This window comes from Rutidosis leptorrhynchoides, chromosome 6 (assembly GCF_046630445.1).
Source record: "Rutidosis leptorrhynchoides isolate AG116_Rl617_1_P2 chromosome 6, CSIRO_AGI_Rlap_v1, whole genome shotgun sequence".
Classification (NCBI taxonomy): domain Eukaryota; kingdom Viridiplantae; phylum Streptophyta; class Magnoliopsida; order Asterales; family Asteraceae; genus Rutidosis; species Rutidosis leptorrhynchoides.
The window spans coordinates 352,454,763-352,466,886 of record NC_092338.1 but is presented as its reverse complement, the minus strand read 5'-3'; positions in this window follow the sequence as shown (position 1 = coordinate 352,466,886).

Sequence of the window (12,124 nt, the reverse complement as noted above, 5' to 3'; positions counted from 1 at the left end):
TATTTATATAAATACACACATATCTGTTTACAAATAGTTGTTCGTGAATCGTCGAAAGTTGTCACAAGTTAAATGATATATTTAAACAGTTCAAAATTTTTGAGACGCAACCTAACAGACTTTGCTTATTGTATCGAAGATATTAAATCGTATCGAGAGTTTGGTTTAAAATTAGTCGAAATTTTTCGGGTCGTCACAGATACCGCTGGTTGCTGTAATGCACGCTAGTGATTATTAGCGTGTGGTGAGGTATTCGGGTTAATGGAAAATTTTTGTGAACATCGAATTTGGATGTGTGTCAGAGGACCATAGAGCATGGGTCTGATTGGTTAAGTGAAAGAGATCACGAAGACGTGATCCAGTTTAAGTGGGGGAGAGTTGTAAGATCCTGAATTTTGTGAATCAGAAAATGTTCCTGAAAGTGTCAGTAAATGTGTGCATCAGAAAGCGCCACTAAAAGTGAACCTAACACTTATGCATTTTCTGAATTTACATCAGAATTAGAATCTGTCAACTTCAGTCCCTGAACTTCTAAGAACTGGTAAACTGTTGCGTATTAATGGGTTTTATCGCGTTTGGGTGCGTCGCGAGACGCGACATGTTGGTCTGGAATACGATGGCTCAAAAACCCTCCCTTCTGTCATTTTATTGTGTTGTGGTCACCCTTGTCGCATCCGGGTTGTCGCGCAACGGGACATTTTCGCAGAACTGACTAAATTGACCCGTTTTTAAGGGTATCTTTTGGGGGTGTTTTGGTCTTTTCACTTTGTGGACGAGTTTTTAGCCTCAAAACTAATCCAAGCTTATCCTCAACTCATTTATCACTCATTTCTCTCCCACCAAACATCTTAGATAGAGAGGAGAGTTTTAGAGGGAGAAAGCTTTGATTGAGGAAGAAGAAGAGTGAATCGGGTCAAGTCGCGAGAGTTAATGTTGTTCACCTCTTTCACGGCTACATTTTGGTAGTAGTGGTAAGTTCTAACTCCAAAATTCATTATTTGATTTTGATATTCAAATTAGGGTTTGAGCTTGATTTTGTTAGAAACCCTTTAATGGTTGTGAAATGGGTTTGTTGTGGTTAGTAGATGGGTTTTGACCCGTTATTGGTGGGTTAGGGTTTGGTGATGAATTTGGTCATGATTTTGGGTGTAAATCACTAGATTATAAATGTGTTAGTGTATAGATGTTCATAAGAACATGTTTGTTGGTCAAAATGAGTGTTAACCTTGAATTGGTGTCAAACTAAGTTATGAGTCAAGATTTGATGAATCAAGCATATAGATGTTTGATTTAAGTGTTAATTAGTGTTTTGGAAATATACTCACTAGTCATTATTGATTTTGGGCGTTTTTGGGACTTATGTCAAAATGGGTTGACTTTGAATTGGGTCAAAATTGATGATGACACTAGTTTTGGGCTAATGGATGTTTAAACACTTTTGTTAAGTGTTAAAGGATGTTTTGGATGAAATTAATCGTTGGAAGTGATTTTGGGTTAAAATAATATTTTTAACATAAGTCAAACGTGGTCAAAAGCAATGTGGGTCAATATTGCACGTGTTGGGGTTTTGGTGTATTTAGCATTTGGAATGATTACTACCTAAGTAGTAATTTAGTTTTAAGACCTAGATTTGGTCAAATTGCTGTAAAGTATGATTTGGGGTTAAATTGTACTTTGTTGTGTTGGTTTGAATTACCACCCGAAGTGGTAATTGGTTTGTATCCATTAGGCGTTAAATGGGCGGGTTTTGGTAAGCAAGGTTTGATCCCTCGACTAAGGGAATGTTTGTTTTGGGGCTCTTTTATAGGATGTGTATTTATGTGTATATTGTACCTATATGTGTATTATAGGCAAAAGCTTTCTCGGTTGCGTTTGGATGCGAATTACATACATGACTTGTGCGAACATCTCAAGGTGAGTGGAATAATTATATATGTATGTATATGATTTATTTGCTTGTGGGGTATGAATTTAAAGTTCGATGTTGACGATGCCATACCACTTTTGTTAGTTGGATGAGGGTTTAAAGTTCGGTGTTGACGATACCTCATGTATGGAGTTAAAGTTCGATGTTGATGATTCCATACCACTATTGTTTGTTGGATGAGGGTTTAAAGTTCGGTGTTGACGATACCTCATGTATGGAGTTAAAGTTCAATGTTGACGATGCCTAATATCGGCTAAAAAGTCACGTTTTCACCCCGGTATTAAGGCTCAAAAACAAGAAAGTTCCAAACTTTATCGGCAAAATACCCGCTTCGTCGGTTAATATTGAAGAACAAGTAATTACAAAGACGGTGCAAAAAGAATCAAGAGAATCGGAGCTAAAACGAAGATTCTAGAGCGAAAACGGTGAAAGACAAGAAATCAAGTTACGATCCAGCAAATCAGCAAGCCAAACGGGTTGCCAAACTGCCTGCCAGTATGGAAAATGGCCTGCCAAATGACCAAACGGCCTGCCAGCCGTTTGCAGGCAAAAATCAAGCTTATTTAAAGGGCATTTGTCATTCATTCCAACACACACTTCAATTCACTTCTTTCTCTCTCTTGTACAATATTTGTCATACTTTTAAGGTCTTCGACTCCGTGCGGGAAACCTAGTACCCAGAGAAGAACGCCGAAGATTGTATTAGGAGCGGTCTGGAGTCATGAAGTTGTCACTTTTGTATTCAGAACTCGTTTAATCTACTGGTACTTCTATCCCTTGTCTTTATATAATGTCTTCCATTATTATGCTTTGTGATATTGTTGCCATGATTAGTGAGTAGTTATCTTTAGTGTATGTTATGACGTAATCAGTTATAATGCCTAAATTATATTATGGCTTGTGTATGTTGTCAAAATGCTTTCCAATTATGCTTTGAACTCAATCGCTTTTCTAACTAATAGAACGTAGTTATTAGCTCTGTTATTGGGAAGTCGAAAACCCCAATTCAGAGTACACTATCTGTGTCACCCCTTGGTAAGATAAGTCTATCGGATACAACCTGAGTTTGACTGAGGCACACCAGTTGTAGTAAGTCCACCGAGCCTTGGATTCCGACTGAGGACTCTTTCGTAGTGAAACATCTGACTAGATCCCTAGTACATTGTTAGTCCTAGACCATGCTAGTATAGTCACCAAGCATATAAACTTCGTACGTGCACGCTGAAGCACAACGGTTGTTGTAAGCTGTACCTCTGCTAAGTAAGGCCATGGAACACGGTTAGTGTTGACTAGTACACTTCACCATAACGCGGTCTCAAGCATTGTACCCCGTTGAGGGATTCTTGGTTAATTAAGGAACTGTTTGTTCGAACACATAAAGGATTGGACCGTTAGGATAACCGAACATTTTCATGGAAGTCAGCCTGACTTGGACATGGTGTTCTTTATGGTTGAACTTTTTTAAGGGCCTAACTATCTTTTAAACCAATCATTAACGAAAGCATTGCGACCCATCACGTCTCTCGGATATGGAAAACCATGTATTCTATTATACTTAAGAAGATTTAGACCATTTCGGAATGTTTATACGTCACCCAACCGAGTCGCTCAATTGGATGAGCCGTCTGAACGTGTATGCCTGTAGTCAGACTGCACAGGCGTCAGGGGTAAGGGACGTTGCTGTCTATTTAGAATCTTCAAGCCTATCGCATTACCCAGTGACATGTCTTATGACAGGGGCGTTTAGGACTAGTGTAGTAAATACAAGGTCACTGCCTATCCATGAGCCAACATTCCATAATACCAGCAAAGTAACTGATGAAATCATAGCATGCACTTATTTTAGCCTTATCTGAATTACAAATTTTATCGTATTTACTTTACTTTAATCTAGAAAACCCAAAATTAGGTAATCACCTACTACTCCTTCACCTTATAATTATCTTAAACTTTAGATATAGGTTCGATTCTGCTGATATCTTAAAAATACGACTCTAGGTCATACTTCCCTTACTCATAATAAGGAGTAGTACGATTTAGGTCCCGCTAAATATAAATTTAAAACTAGTACTTCCCTCTTGGTGGTTGGCTGAAATGTCCCATTCATATCGATTATAAACGTTTCATATTAATTGATTTCCTTGCGAGGTATTGACCTCTATATGAGACGTTTTTCAACGACTGCATTCGATTTTTAAAACAAACCATAACCTTTATTTTATCAATAAAGGTTTAAAATATTATGACGTTTATCAAACAATGATACTATAAAACATAGCATTTTCACATAACCATTACATAATGGTTTACAATAATATTACACAACAATATAAGTCTTTGAATGCAGTTTTTAAACAATATTATACAAGCATGCAGACTCCAATCTTGTCTTTATTTAGTATGCAATAGCGGAAGCTCTTAATAATCACCTGAGAATAAACATGCTTTAAACGTCAACAAAAATGTTGGTGAGTTATAGGTTTAACCTATATATTTATCAATTCGTCCACAAGATTTTCAATTTCCATTTCTCAATAACATGCAAACTGCATAAAAATCATTCATATGATGAACACCCGGTAACCGACCTTAACAGGATGCATATAGAATATCCTCATCATTCCGGGACTCTCATCGGACATGATAAATCGAAGTACTAAAGCATCCGTAACTCGGATGAGGCTTGTTGGGCCAAATAGATCTATCTTAAGGATTCGCGTCAATTGGTGGCAATTATAATAAACACCAATTCTTAGGCTACCAAGCTAAAAAGGGGCATATTCGGTTCGATAATTCAACATAGAATGTAATTTCAATCACTTGTGTCTATTTTGTAAAACATTTATAAAACTGCATGTATTCTCATCCCAAAATAATAGATTTTAAAAGTGGGACTATAACTCACTTTCACAGATTTCCTTCGTCGAAAAAACAACACTTGGCCACGGGTCGATTCCCGAACCTATAACAAATATGTACATATATATCAAAGTATGATCGAAATATATTCACAACATTTTTTATTACATTTTAATGATTTAAGTTTGTTAAGTTAACAGCCCAACGTTAGTAATCTACAACTAGTTGTCCATAGTTAGATGTACAGAAATAAATCAATATATATATTATCTCAAATTAATCCACGACCCAGTGTATACAAGTCTCAGGCTAGATCACAACTCAAAGTATATATATTATTTTGGAATCAACCTCAACCCTGTATAGCTAACTCAAGTATTACTGCATATAGAGTGTCTATGGTTGTTCCGAAATATATATATAGATGGGTTGATATGATATGTCAAAACATTGTATACATGTCTATGGTATCCCAAGATTACATAATATATGTTAGAATACATGTATAATACAATATAAGTTAGTTAAATTATAATTTGTATAGATTTGTTACAAATTTCACGTAGCTACAACAAGCAAAATTATCCAATCTTGTTTTACCCATAACTTCTTCGTTTTAAATCCGTTTTGAGTGATTTAAGTTGCTATGGTTTCATAATGAACTGAAATTTATGAAGCTACACAGAAAATGTATAAGTTTATAGTCGGAAATACAGGTTACAAGTCAATATTGTAAGAGGTAGTCATTTCAGTCGAAAGAACGACGTCTTGATGACCATTTTTAAAAACATACTTCCACTTTGAGTTTAACCATGATTTTTGGATATAGTTTCATGTTAATAGGAAAAATCATTTTCCCAAAAGAACAACTTTTAAATCAAAGTTTATCATAGTTTTTAATTATCAAACCCAAAACAGCCCGCAGTTTTACTATGAAGGCGTATGTCTGGTTTTACGGTGTTCATTGTGTTTCCAAGTTTTAAATCGTTAAGTTAGCATATAATATAGATATAGAACATGTGTTTAGTTGATTTTAAAATTTAAGTTAGAAGGATTAACTTTGTTTGCGAACAAGTTTATAATTAACTAAACTATGTTCTAGTGATTACATGTTCAAATCTTCGAATAAGATAGTTATATATATATATATATATATATATATATATATATATATATATATATATATATATATATATATATATATATGAATCGAATGATGTTATGAACATCATTACTACCTTAAGTTTAGTAGGTAAACCTACTGGAAGTGAAAAAAATTGATCTAGCTTCAAAGGATTCTTGGATGGCTTGAAAGTTCCTGAAGTAGAATCATGACACGAAAACAAGTTCAAGTAAGATTTACACTCGAAATAAATAGTTATAGAAATTGAATCAAAGTTTGAATATTAGTATTACCTTGAATTAGAAATATATCTTACTGTAATTAAAAAAGATTTCTTGAGATTGGATGATCACTTGAAATGGATTTGCAAGATTGGAAGTAACCTAGTAAACTTGAAAGTGTTCTTGGTGTGTTCTTGAGTTGTTGTTTTGTATGTTGATCTAGGTTAGGATTTATGAGCTAGATTGAGCTAGATTTTGATGAAGATGATGAAGAACACTTAGAACAATGGAAGAACACTTGAGAGAGAGTAATTTGATGCATAAAAATTGAAAAATGAAAGTGTTAGTGATGGTTATTGAAAACGTGAATGTGCATGGCCATATAATGTCATATTAGTTTGTAATTTTGTGAGATATTTCATGATAGTTGCTAAATGATGGTTCACACATGTTTAGGTAACTCACAAGGGCTACTAAGAGCTGATCATTAGAGTGTATATACCAATAGTAAATACATCTAGGAGCTGTGTATTGTACGAGTACAAATACGGGTGCATACGAGTAGAATTGTTGATGAAAATGAATGAGGATGTAATTGTAAGCATTTTTGTTAAGTAGAAGTACTTTGATACGTGTCTTGAAGTCTTTCATAATTGTATGAATACATCTTAAAACACTACATGTATATACATTTTTAACTGAGTTGTTAAGTCATCGTTAGTCGTTACATGTAAGTGTTGTTTTGAAACCTTTAAGTTAACGATCTCATTTAATGTTGCTAACCTATTGTTGATTATATCTAATGAGATGTTAAATTATTACATTATCATGATATTATGATGTATGAATATATCTTAATATGATATATATACATTAAAATGTAGTTACAACGATAATCGTTACATATATGTCTCGTTTCGAAAATCTTTAAGTTAGTAGTCTTGTTTTACATATGTTGTTCATTGTAAACACACTAAATGATATAATTAGTTATCATTTTATCATGTTAAATATAGTGTAACAATATCTTAATATGATACATATGTATTTAGTAAGACGTTGTTATAACGATAATCGTTATATATATCGTTTCGAGTTTCTTAAATTAGTAGTCTCATTTTTATGTATATAACCCATTGTTAATATGCCTAGTGAGATACTTACTTATCATGATATCATGTTAACTATATATATATATATATATATATATATATATATATATATATATATATATATATATATATATATATATATATATTAAATGAAATTGTTATTTACATGATTAAGTGTTTCCAACATGTTAAGCAATCAAACTTGTTAAGACTTGATTAATTGAAATAGGTTTCATATAGACAATTGACCACCCAAGTTGACCGGTGATTCACGAACGTTAAAACTTGTAAAAACTATATGATGACATATATATGGATATATATATATAGTTAACATGATATTATGATAAGTAAACATATCATTAACTATATTAACAATGAACTACATATGTAAAAACAAGACTACTAACTTAATGATTTTGAAACGAGACATATATGTAACGATTATCGTTGTAACGACATTTAATGTATATATATATATCATATTAAGAGATATTTATACATCATAATATCATGATAATATAATAATTTAAAATCTCATTTGATATTATAAACATTGGGTTAACAACACTTAACAAGATCGTTAACCTAAAGGTTTCAAAACAACACTTACATGTAACGACTAACGATGACTTAACGACTCAGTTAAAATGTATATACATGTAGTGTTTTAATATGTATTCATACACTTTTGAAAGACTTCAAGACACTTATCAAAATACTTCTACTTAACAAAAATGCTTACAATTACATCCTCGTTCAGTTTCATCAAAAATTCTACTCGTATGCACCCGTATTCGTACTCGTACAATACACAGCATTTAGATGTATGTACTATTGGTATATACACTCCAATGATCAGCTCTTAGTAGCCCATGTGAGTCACCTAATGTAGTGACCCGAACTTTTCCATGTTTATATATATTAATTGAGATTGATATTTACATGATTAAATGTTTCCAACATGTTAAGCAATCAAACTTGTTAAGACTTGATTAATTGATATATGTTTCATATAGACAATTGACCACCCAAGTTGAACGTTAAAACTTGTAAAAACTATATGATGACATATATATGGATATATATATATATATATATATATATATATATATATATATATATATATATATATATATATATATATATATATATATAGTTAACATGATACTATGATAAGTAAACATATCATTAAGTATATTAACAATGAACTACATATGTAAAAACAAGACTACTAACTTAATGATTTTTAAACGAGACATATATGTAACGATTATCGTTATAAAGACATTTAATGTATATATATATCATATTAAGAGATATTCATACATGATAATATCATGATAATATAATAATTTAAAATCTCATTTGATATTATAAACATTGGGTTAACAACATTTAACAAGATCGTTAACCTAAAGGTTTCAAAACAACACTTACATGTAACGACTAACGATGACTTAACGACTCAGTTAAAATGTATATACATGTAGTGTTTTAATATGTATTTATACACTTTTGAAAGACTTCAATACACTTATCAAAATACTTCTACTTAACAAAAATTCTTACAATTACATCCTCGTTCAGTTTCATCAACAATTCTACTCGTATGCACCCGTATTCATACTCGTACAATACACAGCTTTTAGATGTATGTACTATTGGTATATACACTCCAATGATCAGCTCTTAGCAGCCCATGTGAGTCACCTAACACATGTGGGAACCATCATTTGGCAACTAGCATGAAATATCTCATAAAATTACAAAAATATGAGTAATCATTCATGACTTATTTACATGAAAACAAAATTACATATCCTTTATATCTAATCCATACACCAACCACCAAAAACACCTACAAACACTTTCATTCTTCAATTATCTTCATCTAATTGATCTCTCTCAAGTTCTATCTTCAAGTTCTAAGTGTTCTTCATATATTCTACAAGTTCTAGTTACATAAAATCAAGAATACTTTCAAGTTTGCTAGCTCACTTCCAATCTTGTAAGGTGATCATCCTGTAGTGACCCGAACTTTTCCATGTTTATATATATTAATTGAGATACCAATTGTTATGGTTCGATGGAATGCTCGTAGAGGACCCGAGTTCACCTGGGAGCGTGAAGATCAGATGAAGAAGAAATACCCGCATCTATTTCCAGAAGATTCGTCAACACCTTCAACAGCTTAAAATTTCGGGACGAAATTTATTTAACGGGTAGGTACTGTAGTGACCCGAACTTTTCCATGTTTATATATATTAATTGAGATTGATATTTACATGATTAAATGTTTCCAACATGTTAAGCAATCAAACTTGTTAAGACTTGATTAATTGAAATATGTTTCATATAGACAATTGACCACCCAAGTTTGTAGTGACCCGAACTTTTCCATGTTTATATATATTAATTGAGATTGATATTTACATGATTAAATATTTCCAACATGTTAAGCAACCAAACTTGTTAAGACTTGATTAATTGAAATAGGTTTCATATAGACAATTGACCACCCAAGTTGACCGGTGATTCACGAACGTTAAAACTTGTAAAAAAACTATATGATGACATATATATGGTTATATGTATAGTTAACATGATATTATGATAAGTAAACATATCATTAATTATATTAACAATGAACTACATATGTAAAAACAAGACTACTAACTTAATGATTTTGAAACGAGACATATATGTAACGTTTATCGTTGTAACAACATTTAATGTATATATATCATATTAAGAGATATTCGTACATCATAATATCATGATAATATAATAATTTAAAATCTCTTTCGATATTATAAACATTGGGTTAACAACATTTAACAAGATCGTTAACCTAAAGGTTTCAAAACAACACTTACATGTAACGACTAACGATGACTTAACGACTCAGTTAAAATGTATATACATGTAGTGTTTTAATATGTATTTATACACTTTTGAAAGACTTAAATACACTTATCAAAATACTTCTACTTAACAAAAATGCTTACAATTACATTCTCGTTCAGTTTCATCAACAATTCTACTCGTATGCACCCGTATTCGTACTCGTACAATACACAGCTTTTAGATGTATGTACTATTGGTATATACACTCCAATGATCAGCTCTTAGCAGCCCATGTGAGTCACCTAACACATGTGGGAACCATCATTTGGCAACTAGCATGAAATATCTCATAAGATTACAAAAATATGAGTAATCATTCATGACTTATTTACATGAAAACAAAATTACATATCCTTTATATCTAATCCATACACCAACGACCAAAAACACCTACAAACACTTTCATTCTTCAATTTTCTTCATCTAATTGAACTCTCTCAAGTTCTATCTTCAAGTTCTAAGTGTTCTTCATAAATTCCAAAAGTTCTAGTTTCATAAAATCAAGAATACTTTCAAGTTTGCTAGCTCACTTCCAATCTTGTAAGGTGATCATCCAACCTCAAGAAATCTTTGTTTCTTACAGTAGGTTATCATTCTAATACAAGGTAATAATCATATTCAAACTTTGGTTCAATTTCTATAACTATAACAATCTTATTTCAAGTGATGATCTTACTTGAACTTGTTTTCGTGTCATGATTTTGCTTCAAGAACTTTGAGCCATCCAAGGATCCATTGAAGCTAGATCCATTTTTATCTTTTCCAGTAGGTTCATCCAAGGAACTTAAGGTAGTAATGATGTTCATAACATCATTCGATTCATACATATAAAGCTATCTTATTCGAAGGTTTAAACTTGTAATCACTAGAACATAGTTTAGTTAATTCTAAACTTGTTCGCAAACAAAAGTTAATCCTTCTAACTTGACTTTTAAAATCAACTAAACACATGTTCTATATCTATATGATATGCTAACTTAATGATTTAAAACCTGGAAACACGAAAAACACCGTAAAACCGGATTTACGCCGTCGTAGTAACACCGCGGGCTGTTTTGGGTTAGTTAATTAAAAACTATGATAAACTTTGATTTAAAAGTTGTTATTCTGAGAAAATGATTTTTATTATGAACATGAAACTATATCCAAAAATTATGGTTAAACTCAAAGTGGAAGTATGTTTTCTAAAATGGTCATCTAGACGTCGTTCTTTCGACTGAAATGACTACCTTTACAAAAACGACTTGTAACTTATTTTTCCGACTAGAAACCTATACTTTTTTTGTTTAGATTCATAAAATAGAGTTCAATATGAAACCATAGCAATTTGATTCACTCAAAACGGATTTAAAATGAAGAAGTTATGGGTAAAACAAGATTGGATAATTTTTCTCATTTTAGCTACGTGAAAATTGGTAACAAATCTATTCCAACCATAACTTAATCAACTTGTATTATATATTATGTAATCTTGAGATACCATAGACACGTATACAATGTTTCGACCTATCATGTCGACACATCTATATATATTTCGGAACAACCATAGACACTCTATATGTGAATGTTGGAGTTAGCTATACAGGGTTGAGGTTGATTCCAAAATATATATAGTTTGAGTTGTGATCAATACTGAGATACGTATACACTGGGTCGTGGATTGATTCAAGATAATATTTATCGATTTATTTCTGTACATCTAACTGTGGACAACTAGTTGTAGGTTACTAACGAGGACAGCTGACTTAATAAACTTAAAACATCAAAATATATTAAAAGTGTTGTAAATATATTTTGAACATACTTTGATATATATGTATATATTGTTATAGGTTCGTGAATCAACCAGTGGCCAAGTCTTACTTCCCGACGAAGTAAAAATCTGTGAAAGTGAGTTATAGTCCCACTTTTAAAATCTAATATTTTTGGGATGAGAATACATGCAGGTTTTATAAATGATTTACAAAATAGA